Below are 17,334 nucleotides of genomic sequence, written 5' to 3' on the forward strand. Positions count from 1 at the left end.
AATATTAGTATTGATTATGGTTATGCTTTAATTTTAGAGAAGAGTTGGTTCTTGTTATATTTTTTGAAATGAATTTTACCATGTCAAATAATGGTTGGAGTCTTGGAAATTTAGATATTTTTACATGCTAGCTTATAAGAAGGTATCAAGGTAATGTAATGTTAACGGCCCGGATTTCACCCGGTTTTTACCCGGTATAATCGTGGCCCGAAAGTATATAGGTTTCATCGGGTCTAGGGCCGGGTTCGAGTATAATAAATAGGCCCGCTATATATTTCAGGTCGGGTCTGGGTCACATCAAACCCGGTTTCACCCGGCCCATGCACACCCCTAACAGAGATAATAGAAGAGAAGATAAAGAGATAGACGATCAAGAATATGTTGAGATACCTAATCCAACAATAAAGAGATAATTTGTCACCTGATGTTGCTGCAGAATTGAATTCCTTAAGAAGCGCACACTACAAGAATATGGCCGATTAGCTACCACAAAAAGAGTCGTAAAATCATCGCTAATCTGACACAAAATATAATTTGTGACGGATTAGCTACCGCTTAGCAACTAATGCTTTCCTTTCTAATTACAAGTCGCAGCTCAGTGAGGCAAACACAACAGTCGCTAATTCATCGGAATGTTTTTTAGCTACCGAATAGATAGTCGTAACTTCATTACTAAAGTGAAAGCTAATTCTATAGAAGAAATAGACTAAACGGTAGTCACTAATTAACGACAAACTCTACTGCAGTAGACTCATCGCTAAATGCAAGCTAACTTCGTAGACAAAATGGAATGCTTAGTTGATGCTAATTAGTGAGGAATTTTTTCAAACCTAACTCGTTGCAAGTTGTCCGCTAATATAGTCGCAAATCTATCACATTTTGTGACAAATCTATAGCTAATCTTTGAAAATCCTTAATCAAATTTGTAGAAATTTTGTCATTAAAACAAAGCTATTCTAAATGATAAAGTAGAGTTATAAAGTAGTCGCTAACTTATTAGGAAATAATATGTAGTCAATTAGTTGCAATACTATCGCAAAATGTCATCGCAAATTCCTTTTAAACCAATAACAAATCGATAAGTATCTCATACTACAAGAAAAACTGACTTTTGCCACGCTTTTAAGCGTGCCAAAAAATGCAAAAAAGTATAGCGATATCTTTTCACCACACTTTAAAGTGTGCCAAAAAGTGGAGATATAGCCACGCTTTTAGAAATGTGCCGTTAAGTTGGTTTTGGCTACGCTTTAAAAGCGTGCCAAAAGGAGACATACAACCACACTTTTGAAGGGAGAAAATAAGAAAATATAAAAAGAATTAATTTTTTATTGATTTACATAATTATTTACATGCTATAATTATAGTTAAAAAATTACAATTCTATAACAAAACTAATAATTTAATTCACACAATCGGAATGTAATGCCAATAAACCATAACAACCTTTGTTTCAAGTTGAAATATGGAGAAAAATGCTTGACCGATTTTTGGTAATTTTGCCAAGAAATCATCAATTGAGTGTTGATTACCTCATCAGTTATGTATATTATAAAAAAACAACACAAATCAATAGAAAAATGGGAAATTTTTTGTCCGTACATGATGTCATAGAACTATAAGCCAAACTAACCCATGATGCAGAATTCCACAAATGAATTCATAGAAGATGATCACCAAAGAAGTAGCAAGAAATTCAACAAAAAAGAAAAGAAAAGAAATTCATAATCATAAAGAATCCAATAACAGTCAAAATCAAAGGCACTGCACTACACTACATATCATGTGATTCTTGTTTGCATTGCAAAAGAAATTAATCAAGATAAACAACAGAATCAAATAGAAGAAAGCAATATGAGAAATTAAAACAGAAATTTTACCAAGAAACACAAACAGAATTCATTTTCAGCTCCTCTCAACCGAAGAGAATAGGGTGAGTTGAAAATAGCACGAGTCAGCAAATAGCTGAATAATTGATAAGAGACGTTGAAAAAAGAGAGAGTAAAATAATTGAGTATTTAAAACTGACCGGAAACCAAACAATTGATTCCCATTAAAAGAGATTGCATTAGAAAATAGGTTCAATAACATAAGTCTACAGTAGTAATTTGTGCAAGTTCAACCAACTCAATCAATAGAGGATGTTAACCTTCTTTCCAGGAGCTGCTCTTTTGCCTGGTGCTTGAGCACATTCTCCTTTACCATAGAAAGTATGATATCATATTATGAAATTATTTCTTTTAAAAATTTAGACCGATAAAAAAATATACAAATAATTATTAGGTATTTTGAAACTAGCTTACACTATGCGAGGGCTTAAAAAACCTCCATCATCATCTTCTAAGGCTTGAGGAAGGTCCCAATGAAAGAGGCTTGCCAACAACTTCATAAACCAAATATCTTTTCTCAAAAGAATTAGTGAAGTTATCATCATTAAACAAGCCTTAAATATTCATCCTTATACTTTTATAAAAATTCAGGCATAATCTCCTCTAAAAATAGGACTTAGCCACTCTTACAGGTTTCTCTTTCTCAACATTTCACCACCCGCTTATCAGCAATTGCCACAATAATATACTCTCAAAAATATCTTATAATAATATAGAAATTTAGTCTTAAATCCCATATCCGTGGGTAGTACCAAAAACAACTTCGGCAGTCTAATTTCAATTCTGTTTTTAAAATATCAAATGAATTCAGAATTGCACAAACTTTATGTCCAGGTAATCGTCTCGGTTAAGCTTTCCAATAAACAAAAAATCATAATTTTCTGATCACTCTAGCCTCGGGAATAGAAGGAAAACCATGATTTCTCTGCAGTGCTTAAAAACCAAAAAGCAGCAGTAGCATTCAATATTCAAAATTCCGTATAATATCCAAATTAAATTCAATGGCCTTCAAAATTAATATGGTTCAACTTAACTTATTCAGACTTCTTTTCTAATTGGTTTTAGGTTAATATCATTTTTAATGAAAATGTTACATAGCTTGGAAGTTAGGTAAAAATAAGTCAAAATCTGTTTTAGAAATCAGCAAGCTTGGTATCTTTCAACTTACATAACTTTTTCTACAAAACTTCAATTGAACTAAATTTTGGTTTGGAGACTCCTAACTTATCTAGAAACAAGTGTGTTTTGAGTGCAACCCAATTTCTATTCAATTCTAAGAGTTACAAGCATTGGAAGTTGATGCGTAACTTGCTGAAAACTGATTCTTTGCAGCTTAAATCACCAATTTTCAAAATTCACAACTCCCAATCTTAAACTCCTAAAATTCTGAAGTTTTAGAACAATAAACCAAGTTAATCAAATTTTAAAATAGAATTGGTTTCGCTCCAGAACTCAGGTCGTAGGAGTTGCAGCAAGACAACCAAGTTGATGCCCTGTTCGATTTTTCTGCAACAGTACAGATTCAATGACCTGAATTTAAAAATTCGCCATAAATTATATATTTAATGAAAATACCTCAAATTTTTTATTTTAGTTCTTTATATTCCCAAGTTTAACCCATACTTAATTCCATGCAATTCTGATCATTACAGAATTAGTTATAGCTTTTCAAAGTTTCTAACTTTGTTTGAAAGTAATGCAGAAAATCAGATTTTACATTTCAACTTTGAAAAATCATAACTAATTCTCTAGTTAATACAAAAATTTCAAATTTTGAATCTTAGCAACTGTGCTCATTGTAATTCACTTTAACTTTTATTCTCATATTATTTCGATCACTATCCAATTACTGGTTTGCTTTTCAAATTTGTCGTTTATCTCAAAAATCAGGCTTTCAACAAAAAGTTTAATATTTCAAGATTCAACCTTCAATACCTCTCAAAATAAATTTCAAAATAAATACCAACCAAGTTCACCACTATTACAACATATCTAATAACCAGCTCAACAGCAATCAACTAATATAATCCATCAAGATTCAGCATTCTCAGCAATCACTCATCAACAATTCATAATTCACACATAACTAATCAATTTCATAAAATCAACAAGCTCAATCACATTCGCAGCCACAATTCAGCATCCATATAATCAATCAATTACTCACAATAATTAAACCTATTTGCAGTTATTCAATAAGCTTTATGGGCTTTCTTAAATTAAAATCATTTAAATTAAATCCCCTACCTTGATGTCGAATTTCGCAGAAATCGAAGACAGAATTGTGGCGTGATGACTGGTTGGGTTGCACCCGAAATGCAGCAGCTCCTTCATCCCTTATCCACCAATGTTAGCAACATTTACAACAGCTTTGACAAAGCAGTAGCAACGCGAGGTGGCCACGGTAGCGAGCAAAAACGATGAATTCAAATTGGATAGAATAATAATTTTGGAAATTCAAGGGTGGAACAGGGGCTAAATTAAATTGGAACAAGAGCAAGGCTAATAAAATGGCAGCGAAATAAACAAAAACATCAAGTATAGTGGAGATTCGGAACAAGAATGGCTTACAAGAATTAGAAAGGAATAACAGAACGAAGAAGCAGTAGCAGCAGTACGAACGAATATAGGAGCAACGGGTAAGATGGCCTTCTCCTCCACCTTGGTTCGTGATTCCAGCGGCAGCGGCGGCAAGGGAAGCCTCCCCACCATGCATTCTTCTTCTTCTCCCCCTTTCTCTGGCCATTCGCATTTCTCTCTGCGCGACGCTGACTCCACGTCTCCTTCTTTCTTCGACTCGGACTTGACGGCGGCACAACGGTGGTTCAGCTGCGACGATTTGGGCTGGACGGGCAGCTTCTTCGACAACGAGGTTAGCTTCAACAGCAACGACAGAGCGGCGATGAGGACGAAGCTTCCTCTCGGTCACTGCTCGCGTCTCCCTCTCGTCTATGTGCTCGGCGGCGATGCGTAGTGATGGCTCACGAGCAGTCTCCCCCTCCACTGTGTGTTACGTTTTTGGGGGTACGGTTTGTGAAATAAGGGTTTTAAATTAGGAATTTAGGGTTAAGGTAAAATATATATATATATATATATATGAGTAATATAATAATTTTTATAAAATATTTGAGATAGAATAATAATTTAAGATTAAAATATAATACTGTAAAGATTATTTTGGAATGCATAAAATTTTATTTATTAATATATTACTGGGTCTTTTTATTTATATAAATTAAATAATTATATTATTTACCGATTTCTATTATTTTTAGTGTTTTTATCGAAATCCATTTTTAAGTATATTTCATTTACAATGTAAACGAATTAATTTTGCACGTATTTCGTTTACACTGTAAACGAAATATAGTGCATTTCGCTTACAGTGTAAACAAAATATAGTGAATATCATGAGACGCGTTTACAGTGTAAACAAAATACGTGCATAATATACTTTAAACGAAATACGAGTACCTATAATTATAAAAAATTTAATTTTTATAGGTATAAAAATATAATTTTTAAAATGATAAAATGGTATTAAAAATATAATTTTGACTGATTTAAAAAATAAAATTAGTTTATATAAAAATATAACTTATAATTCTACCTTAATTAATTTATATCTCGTCTATATTTAAAAATTTAAACTAATAATTTTCTCATGTTATTCTACAAATGGAACGTTTCAATCAACGAGCTGTTTTAATTGAAGTACCTGCCATTTTAATATAACAAATTTTATAAGATTTTTCATGTACTTTATTATTTAAAATGTTCAAATTATATTAAAATTTTTAAATTTAAATTATATATCGTTTAAATTTTGTTTATCAAAATTTTTAAATTTTTTATGTTTTTATTTTTTTGAGTACTAATTTAAATGAGATGGTTTTTAGAATATAATGTGATCGCCATTTTAAATTATGATTTGATCGCTATGATTTAAATGGACAGATTTAAATTATGTGTTTGAATGGGCAGTTTTGAATGATGTCACTTGAGTTAAAATCGCTCATTAAAACCGTCTATCTCCCATATTAATTGAAACGTTTAGAATAACAAGTTATTAGTTTAAAATTTAAAATCTAGATAAGATTTAAATTAAAAAACATATATCGAATTTTATTTTTTAAATCGGTCAAAATTATATTTTTAATAGGGTTTTATCATTTTAAAAATTATATTTTTATACCTATAAAAATTAAATTTTTTATAATTACAGGTACTCATATTTTGTTTACAGTGTATTTTGCACGTATTTCATTTACACGGTAAACGAAATATATACGTCTCATGATATTCACTGTATTTCATTTACACTGTAAACGAAATATGTGCAAAATTAATTCGTTTACACTGTAAACGAAATATGCTTAAAAACGGATTTCAGTAAAAACACTGGAAATAATGGAAATCGGTAAATAATATAATTATTTAATTTATATAAATAAAAAATCCTATATCACTGAGCTCAAATAATTATTCTCTAATTTAAATTATAAAATAAATGTATTAATTATATTTTATAAAATATGATTTAAACCCAAATATCAATTACTTAAATTAAATTATATGACCTCTCATTATTTTTCTATCACCGAAACTTTAATTTTAATTTATATAAATAACTAATTAAAATAAAAAATTGTACATAAATATTAATTGACCTAAACTTAAAGTATTCATAAAAATCAATTTAATCATTCTCAATAAATTAATCTCTAAAAGCTCAAATTAATAAAATAAATCATAATTTATTCATAATAGAAATTTCTTAAATTTAATTATATAATACTTCTATTACTGAATTCTAATTTGAAATTATATAAAATAACCAATTATAAAATTTACACAAGAATATTAATTAACTTAACCCCAAACATTAATAAAACTAATTTAATTACTCTTAATATATTAATTTATAAAAATAAGGAGTTCAAAACATAATGAGTCACAACTTATTCATAATAGGAGTTACTTAAATTAAATTGTACAATTCTTTATTTTTTTAATTACTAAAATTATGCAAAATATTCAATTATAATAAAATTATATAAGAGCCTTAACTAATTTAAAATGAAATTATCCCCTAATCTATTTAATTATTTCTATTAAAATAATTTCTAAAATTATAAAGTTTAAACTTAATAAGATAAAATAACAATTTATTCATATTTAGATTTTCAAAAATGCGGGATTTTACAAGAAGGGAGAGTGACGAGGGATGGCGGCGTGGTAAGAGAGAGGGTTGACGGCGCGGGAGAGTGAAGAAGGGAGAGTGCCATTGGGAAATATGCAAATACAGATTAGGGTTATCTTTCTTCTATGTTTTCTTCTTTTTTCATGAGTGAGAGTCAAAAGGGTTAGTTGAGACTTGAGAGTGTGTGCCGCTGAATGAAAGATGATAAGAACGGGAGTAAAATTAGGATTAGAATTAGTTAAAAGAATAAGTTTAATGTAAAAATTTGCATTAGAGGTATAATAGTAATTAAAAATTAAATGTATTTTATTAAAATTATTTTAAAAATATTATTTATTAATTAATTTTAAATAAATATTTTAATTTAAAATTAGAGATAGTCTAATTATTTTTTTAGTTTATAAAATTAAACAAAAAATCTCAATCTTTTAAATTAAATTATCAAATTTTTGTTATTTTTTAAATACTAAAATTTTAAATTTTAAATAAAAGATACCGCATTATTATGAAATTTATATGAATCCAGACTAATTCTAAACTTAAAGCATCGTCAACTTGACTTAAATATTTTTAGTGAAAAAATTTTTAAATATAAAATTCTAAATAAATATAATAAATCATAAATAATTGATTATTTTAATTTTTAAAAATTCGAGGTCATATATTTAACATCTTAAAACAAAATTTTTTATTAGTTATAAAAAATCTTTGAATTTTGTAATAATTAAATAACTTGTTACAAAAATATTATAATTTGTGACAAATTATTAGTAAGTAAGTATTCGACATTCGAACTCATCTCTGTGTATGTAACAATTCATTGACTAGTGGCAAACTGTTAAATCAAACTCCGATTCGTAGGAATTAATTCTTGACTTGTCGAACTAAGGAATACCATGAAAAATAAAAAATAGTATATATATATATATATATATATTACGAGATATGCTATTTTGCCAATAAAAAGTGAGTCTGTATATATGATGAATGGACAATCACTTTAAAATATTTCATGACTTTTTAGTTTAATCTTAATCTATGTAAAATATTTAATAACCCATATAAATTTGACCCGTATGCTCTAATATATTTGTTAGTATTATTTACTAAAGTTAATTATAAATGTAAATATAATATATATATATATATATATTTCTTAATCTATTTCTATACATAGGTATTGATTACTTCTTGTATCAATATAGTTCAGTTATTGAAAATTCTTTATTTATAAGCTTCAAATTTTTTAGCTATCCCAAACAATTTATAGCTAGAGCCCAATCCGGTTAATTTTTTTGTTTTTTTTATTAAATATTAGAAAAACTCCAAATGTTTTGGGGTGAGCAATTAAAAAAAAATAATGTTAGCTAAAAAATATCTTTAAGTTAACCGTGTTATTTTTTTACGTGGCTAGTCGAATTTTAGGTCGGGTCCACAAAAAATAAAAGATGTACTAGTTCATTTGAAAAAAAAAAGGTATCTGCTTGGCTCTCGTTTAAAATTGTTTTAAAATAGTGACAAAATTGTGACAAATTATATTAGTATGCTTAGCAAATTTACTTTAAATTTTTCATGAATTTTCCATGGATTTATATAGATGTTACTGATTAGTAGCAATATGAAATAAGGACAGAATAAGGACTAACATTTTTTTGACAAATTAATAACAACATGAAATAAGCGAGAAAAGTCTATCAGTTGTTAAACGGTTGCTAATTCCTCACTAAATAAGCTTTTGATTAGTGACTCAATTGCAACCAGTTACTTCTAAAATTTTTTCGATTAGCTTTGGATTTATTATAACTCTGCGACGGATTTCGAACGAGATTAGCAAGTAATTTGCTACAAAATAGGTAGGATATAGCTTTTGCTTTGCGACAAGATTGCAGTTGCCAAGTCGCTCGCTAAACTAAACTTGCGACAACTTAGCGACAAATGTATTTCGCCCGCTAATCAGCGACTTGAAATCAGCGAATGAAGTGTGTCAGTTGTCAAACGGTCACAAATTTCTCGCTACTTAGGTCCTAGGCGCTGAATATCCGTATTTCCACTTTAGCGACTAATTAGCAAGGAACACTTCCCTAGCTGAATGATTTATCTGTTGCGACGAGTTAGCGACGACTATTTTCTGTCGCTATCCTAATTTTAAATTTTACAATATTATGCGACAAATTAGCGAGAAACTAGTTGCTCGCTAAAAATAAAAGCTTTGGTGACAAATTAGCTAGGGAATTGTCCATCGCAAAATGTATTTCAAGTCTTTGTGACGGATTAGCTAGTAACATTGTTCCTCACTAATTAGACTTTTTGCACAAAGTTTATTTAGTGACGAACTAGTGTGTGAATTGTTTTCTCGCTAATTTTATATCAAACAATTGCGACGGAATAGTGACAATAATATCCATCGCTACTTTACTTTTATTCGATTGAACTCCTAAGTGACTGATTTGTTAGAACATTGTCACTCGCTAATTAATTTGTGACAAATTAACGAGAAAATTTTTCTCGCTCTTATTTTAGCTACAAAAGTCAATTTACGAAAAACAAACTTATTCGTGAATCTCTCGCTGCGCTAATTAGTCGCTTTTCTCAAGTTCGGATATTTTGTGACCGCTCATTAATTTTGTCGTTAGTACGTCACTAATTTCTCGCAAATTAGTGACGGATTAATAACAAAAAATATTTCTCGCAAAAATCCGTCGATAATTTCTCAAATTCTTATAGTGGCACCAAAATAGATATTATACAATTCTTTTAGTCTTCAATTTATGTAACAATACTTTTGATTAGTTTATAAGTAATGATGCACTTATGACAAATTATTATTTTATATATTTGTTCATTATAGCATTTGATTTTACTTTGATTGAATATTACTTGTCGTAGGTAACTTAAAATAAAGTAAAGCAATTTATAACATTATTACACAAAATAAAAGATAAAATAATAGCGATTGTGACTTCCATTAAAAATTTCAGACAAAAAAAAAGAAAAACGAAATATTTTTATATTTAGCGGCTGTTTATAATAACAACTGTAAAAAAGGCTGAATATTCGTGTGCAAAATTTAGCAGTGCCCATTTTTAGAGTGATTATCTAACCGTTGTTATCTGTTTTGCGTCGGTAGGTCAAAAATGCCGCTACCCGATTTAAAAATAGCAGCACCTTTATGTGGTCACAAATAAATGGACTATGAATGAATGAACCTCCATTTGCAGGCCTCGAAATAGTTATGAATATAAATGATAAGTATTATTATATATAATAAAGAAAATGTTTCAATTAGTGCCGGAATGAGATGAAAACACAAATTCCACAAAGGGCTGCTATATTTTACTCTTGACTTGATTCAATTTGGCACTAGAATCCACTCAATAAGACACAACAGCAAAACTACAAAGCTGACTCATCTTCTATAGTTTATACACTTCTGCTTTTTTGCCCAATTAATCGAATCTAATCTATAATATATGGTTTTTTTTCATTGTCATATTTCATGTCGTCACTTCATTTCTATATATCACATTTGTCTCTTAATTTCATCTCTTGCTGTCTATTCCATGTTATCTGTCATATATTGTACCTTGAATATATAAATATAGAGGAAGTATAGTAGGGAGCTAATGAAGTATCTATATAATGTGTACAATGGGGTATAGGGATGTTCGATTCAGTAGAATATCAGATGTTTATTATTCCTGGTACTTGGATAATTATTTGGATAGTATGGGTGTATTGTGTTTGAGAAATTAGTAGTATTTTATCTTTAATGTTCATTTTTTAACTCATATTAGGCCAAATAAATAGTTTATTGTACACATTATATAAATATTCTATTGACTCCCTAGCAAAATTTATATATATATACACACCTCAGGACATAATCTGTGTTTTCCGGAACGGATTTAGTCATTTAGGAATTGAATTTGGTAGAGGAGGCCAAAAATTAAAAGTTTATTATAAAATAGAGAAATACTAAGTAAATAAAGTGTTTTTTTAGCTAAATTTAACTAAGTCTTTTTTTTTTAATTCTTTTTATGCGTATTTTTCTTTTTTTTTTAAATTAATTTATATTGTGCTAATAAATTATTGAACTAATTTAATTGAATTTAATTACCAAAATAATTTGATGATGTATCATTACCATAAAAAATGTGTATAATAACTGATGAAGGATTGGTATATATTTTTTTTATTTTTCTGATTACCTCATGATTTTTTTCTAGTTTTTTTTATTCTTATTTATTTTTTAATGTAGATAATAATTTAAAATTATTTTTTTTATAACTTAATATTTATAGTTTATACCAATAATATTTATAATTATATATTTATTATATTTAATATCTTTCAATTATTTTAGTAATAATTAAATTATATATATATATATATATATATGACCTTATTAATTCCGTGTTGATGTTATAAATATTAATAAATGGCTATGTATTCAATCAAAGGCATAGGGTTATATGCTTCTATATATCAACACTTATATATCATAATCCATAATTTGCACAAACCCTAGTTGTACATCCGCGAGCAACTGTATTATTTTATTATCTTCTTAACAACTCTTTTAATTTGTTTCTTACAGAAGACATAAATTATAAAAAAACTCCGTTTATCATGTATGATAATACCTTTCCGGTAAAATACGTCATGAGCAGCAGGACGGAGAATAGAAGAGAAACATTACATATTTTATTCTTTGAACAAATATCAGTCAAAATTAGCGACTTGAGTGTTGCTGATGGGTTTGTCATAAGATGCATGATTTTTTAGAGAGCAGACCAAGGTTTGACAAATAATGTTTATGTCCAATTAAAAATAGCAGTTCTTACATTGCTATTTAATTATTAAACTGAATGTCCTTTGTTTAGTATATCGCGTAACTGAAAATAATTATAATAAATCTAAATCAGTTATTAAAATTAATTATTAATATATTTATGTATAAATACATATATAATTTAATTTATTTTTAATATATATTTAATACTAATGATTAATTTAAGTGACTAATTTTAATATACATATAATATACATGATTGATAATAAATAAATACAAAATAAATAAAGTGGAACATATCAAGCAACAACTCTAGCCTATTTTAAGGTGTGCCTGTTTGGACGGCTAAATGACTTTCCATTGAAGTCAGATATATTATATTTCCTTTAAAATTGATAAAGGGTAAGTGTAATGAAAAAAATCCTTTAAAATAATAATACTAATAAAGTAGTAAAGTAATGTTTTAATTATCTTTAATATTTATTATTATTTATAAGTTTTATTATCTTAATCTAAAGATGATTAATGGTGTATGTTTTTCTAAAATGATAATATAATTTTAGAAGAATCAAATTCAAATGTAATGAGTAATGACTATACATATAAAAGAAATTAGTGTACAATTATCTTTTACAAAATATTTTTTATCATATATAATTTATTAAAAATATATTCTGTTAAATCTAAGAGTAAAACATATCATTTTTTAGTTTTAATGTAACAAATTTAATAAGTTACCTAATTTCAATACTATTATTATAAGTATTTAATTTATAAAAAATAAATTAATAGATAATGTATATATTAAGAAAATCAAAATAAAAATAATATAGTATTTATATGGATCAGGCCGGGAGCAGGATAACAACAACCAGAAAATGTTGAGGCCACTACCAACTGCAACCGCAATTGATTAGTAAATATATAAAGAAAAATACATATAATTGTTGAAGGCAAAAAGGTATTTTTGTCCTAATAATCGTTTAGACAAATTAAATAAAATGTTTCCTAAACTAGTTTTTATATATAGTTTATATATTTACTGTATAATAATATACAAGTAGTCTGTTAGTTCATATACTAATAGAAGCTAAACACCTACCTATATTTATTTATTTTATTTCATCTTTTTCTTTAATTAAAAAATTGGAAAGTTCAACTAAACAAATGAAAACTAAAATAAAAAAACAAAAAATTTTATTTCATGCCAAATTTAGGAATACATACGTATAAACTATAGGTATTCGCATATTATTATTCTTTATTCATTTATAATATCTGTAATCATATCATTCAACCATCATCCACAACGTCATCTAGTGCCGCCACTCTACCACCCACTTGAGAGCCATTATCAGTAGATTCTATTGTAAGAGATATATAAAATTTTAAAAAAAAATAATTTTATAATATAATATCAAAATTTTATATCTAAAAAATATTTAAAATTTAATTTTCGATAAATTTCAAAAGAAAAAGATATATAAGACAAATAAAAAAATTTATAAAATAAACAAATAAATTCAAAATTTCTTATTTAAAAAAGTATATAAAATATATCATTATTTATATTATTTTTTCTACCAACTTAAACTAAAAAGAAAAGTTATTTCAGGACACTACCAATCACTTCAGGTGCCATGCATATTCCTTTTTTGGCCTTTTTTTAGTGATTTTCTCGCTTAACAAAATAACAATCTTGCAAGGTAAAATTGATTGCACTAATATAGACATTTTAATTGTATAATCAGCGATTTTAAATTCTGTTAGTACAAAAGTTCGACTAAATGAACAAATTCGATCACACTATATATGATACGAGTCGAAATCGAAAAATTATTAAGATCGAAATGTGTCAATTCACTACAATAGAACCGGAAATTTGCGGCGGTTTATTTAAGGATTTGCTTAAAATCGCTGCAAAACAAAATTCCAGCGGTTCCACAAGCGTTGCCTATTAGGGGGTGGAGATTTGATTTTACGACGGTTCTAATGAACCGCTGGCATAACCGTTGCAAATCAGCTAACTGATTTTGCAGCGGTTCTAAAACTGCCGCTATTTGGTCAGTGAATTTTTAAAAAAATTGCGGCGGTTTTAAAATCGCCGCAAATTTATGTAGGGTGTTTTAAAAAAAAGCGACGGTTTTGAACCGCCGCAATTTCATACATGAGCTTATAAAAAAACTAACTAATTACAATAGTTTATGCCATTTTTCTTTACTATAACCTATTCTCTTTACAAATTTTTTTTATTAAAGAATCAAATGTTTTATTTGTCATTTCAATATAAGAGGACCTTCTACAGCAACCGTACACTTCTTTTCTAGACAAACTGCACATGGATCTAGACATTGTGTTAATTCATTTGTCTTCCATCCACATTCTCTATTATGCATAAACACCAAAAAAAGATAGATTAGTATTGGTAAGCCATAGAATATACAAAGTTTGAGGCATAGATATGTAGCTTAACACAATCAAGTGGATAAAATTCAATGTTAAACTTCTGCAGTATTCTCAAGACTAATGTTTGCTCTGAGAAATGTACATGTAAAATAAAAATGTCTACATTGGTTGAATCTCCCAAGATTAGTTAGGATAGTTCTATGAACACATACCTAGCAATTTTGACAGTGTTCACAAGTGGAAGAGAGAGATATGGTGAACGAAGAACTTCTAAGTTCTCTGATGGAGGTTCTTTTAAGATATCTTCAAGCCATTTTTATTCCATGAACGAGCAACCATCAAGGGGGTCCATCTATCAAACAATTGGCAAAAGAAATTAGAGACAGGTTCAACTGATTTTTATTATAATTATCAGAAGAGATAAAAATATTCTTGATAATACAATACACGAAGTGTAACACTAATTAAAAAAAGAGCAAGCACTAGCAAATCCAAATTATATACATAATACCATGATGATGAATTGATGATGGCTGTATTTAAACTATACTGATATAAGCAATGAACATATTTTAAGTACTACCATACAATACAGCAGAGCTAGAAAAGACTAATACTAATTACTTGAAGTATAAGTTTATAAAAAAGACCGTCCAAAAATTCATAAACTCTGATCCTCTGGATTCAGTAATATCATAATAAGTTAAAGATAAAATTCTGGTCAAAAGCAAAGTGATCTACTCTGTCGGAGTATATATACTCAAAGGACCAAAGAGAAAAGTTGACTACTCTAGCGCTAACTGAAAACAGAATTTTTAACTAACTTGCTATTACTCTAACTAACTTTGACTCTCTCATTTCTCTTTAACAGCTCGGAATGGAACCTCAGCTATTCTAATCTTGACATTATAATGATTGAAATATAATTATATTCAAGCATTGCATTGTGTTGGCCTTATTATGTTAAATGTATAATATGATGACTACATAGCAATGACATATATACATAACATAAATAGAGCTATGATGAGGGAGTTGGGGCTAAAAAGAGATTGGCATGAAAGCTCCATGAAAGCCGTAAGGAACTTTGCATGGCAATGTAATCTTGGCAACTGCTTCACCACTTAACTTCTTTCTTTCAATTATATGAACCTGCATTCATGCATGCAATTATAATAATTATTATTATTCTATATATACATGGCATGGAACATAATTAAGAAGAAGTAGTTCCTACTTGTGATAAGTTAGTGTCTTCATAGTGAACAAAAGCAATGATCTAACCATCATCTTCTTCTTTTTCCATTTCGATACCCCTTTCTTCTTTAGGGACAAAGGCGAGTCCAGTGCAGAACACATTGCTGCTTTTAAATGCACGATATTCCATTCTTATAACCTTTTCTTAATTTTATTTACACATTATTCAATTTTATAATTAATCAAATTAAACAATACTCAATGCATATATAATTATTAATTGTACCTCAGATGATAGTTGTTCTTCAAAGTATAACTTAGCTAGACCTCCGTATTTTAGCATATCTAACAACTCAAACACACAAACCCAGCATTATTAAACACAAAAACTAAGCTTTAGTAATTTATAAATAAATAAATAGATACCTGCAGCAAAGCTTGCATTGGGATCCACCACTTGGGTGTATGTGTATTTATTCTTAACTCATATAAAGCTTTCATTGAGCACAGAAAAATCCATGAACTGATTTTGAAAGTGCTAAAAATAGATTCCAATATCAAATTGTAAAATAACAACGATGAATGACACTTGAGCTGAAGAAATTATGCACAAATAGGGATTGAGAGTAAAACAAAGAACTAACAAATTAATATAACCATACATCCACTCTCCCTTCTTTATAACCTCTTATAAAATAATTTTAATCTCATCACATGAACTACAAGACTCGTACATTCTTTTGAACATGCTGACATTTACTAAGCAGGGTTTTCAAAGATGAATGCATAGTGCTAAGCCTATTAATTGGCCCCATTAATTTCCTTTAAGAATGATAAACGGTGAAGAGTAGTCATTATTTCCTTATGCTCTGTGCTTCCTTGCTTACACTTTAGACCCAGCAATGCAGATTTCTATCAAAGAGAGTTCTTTATTTCAAGAATTCATTAATACCATCTTATCTAATTTGCGTGCTGAACTGAGATCCTTGAAAACTGACATAGGTGCATGGACCTAAGTCAATTATATCTTTGCTAGTAAACTCAAAACATTGAGCTAGAATGTGTTGCAATGATAACTACTATTTTGAAATTAGGATCCAGCATCTAGCTCTTGCTTAATATAACAAAATTCTCTTTTCAGCTAACAATTTTAATACAAAAAAACATGTAGGAACAGAAAATATAACTCTAGTTCAAAGTTTAAACTAGAAATCTCAAATTTGACACATTTCAAAAATTTTTCCATACACAGAATCTAACACCACCACCATATTATACACAAAATCTAACAACAACACCATGTTAGATGATGTAGATAGAAAGTTTTTTTTCATGATTCTGTATAGTTATACAATTAGGGCAAAATTGGGAGTAGCAAAATTAGAGCATAATTAAATTGGGGGAAAAGGAAAAAGGGGAAGAACGAACCAGAGAGAGGGGAGAGGGAGCGATCGAGCAGCACACAACAGCGGGATGGGGCGGGTGCCGTGATGAATGGATTTTTGACGGTTTAGAATTTCACAAATGAAATCTCGTTGCAAGTATAGTTTCTAAACCAATCACTAATCCTTTCATACAAAAAGTTGTTTGTCACTAAAACAAACCCCTAAAATTTATAAACCGAAGTATTGGACCTCGGGTCGTTCTCCCTAGGAATTACAATAAAGTGTCTTGTTATTGGTTATGAGTTATTTTGGGGTTTTGGATAAGAAGCATGAAAAGTAAATGGCAATGAAAATAAACTAACAACTATAAAAGGCTCTTGGCAAGGTATGAAAATTAGAAGTCCTATCCTAGTTATCCTTCTCAATTGTGATGAGAATTGTTCATTGCTACCACTTAGTTAACCC

Source organism: Arachis ipaensis, chromosome B9, assembly GCF_059453495.1.
Source record: "Arachis ipaensis isolate K30076 ecotype BB chromosome B9, ASM5945349v1, whole genome shotgun sequence".
Classification (NCBI taxonomy): domain Eukaryota; kingdom Viridiplantae; phylum Streptophyta; class Magnoliopsida; order Fabales; family Fabaceae; genus Arachis; species Arachis ipaensis.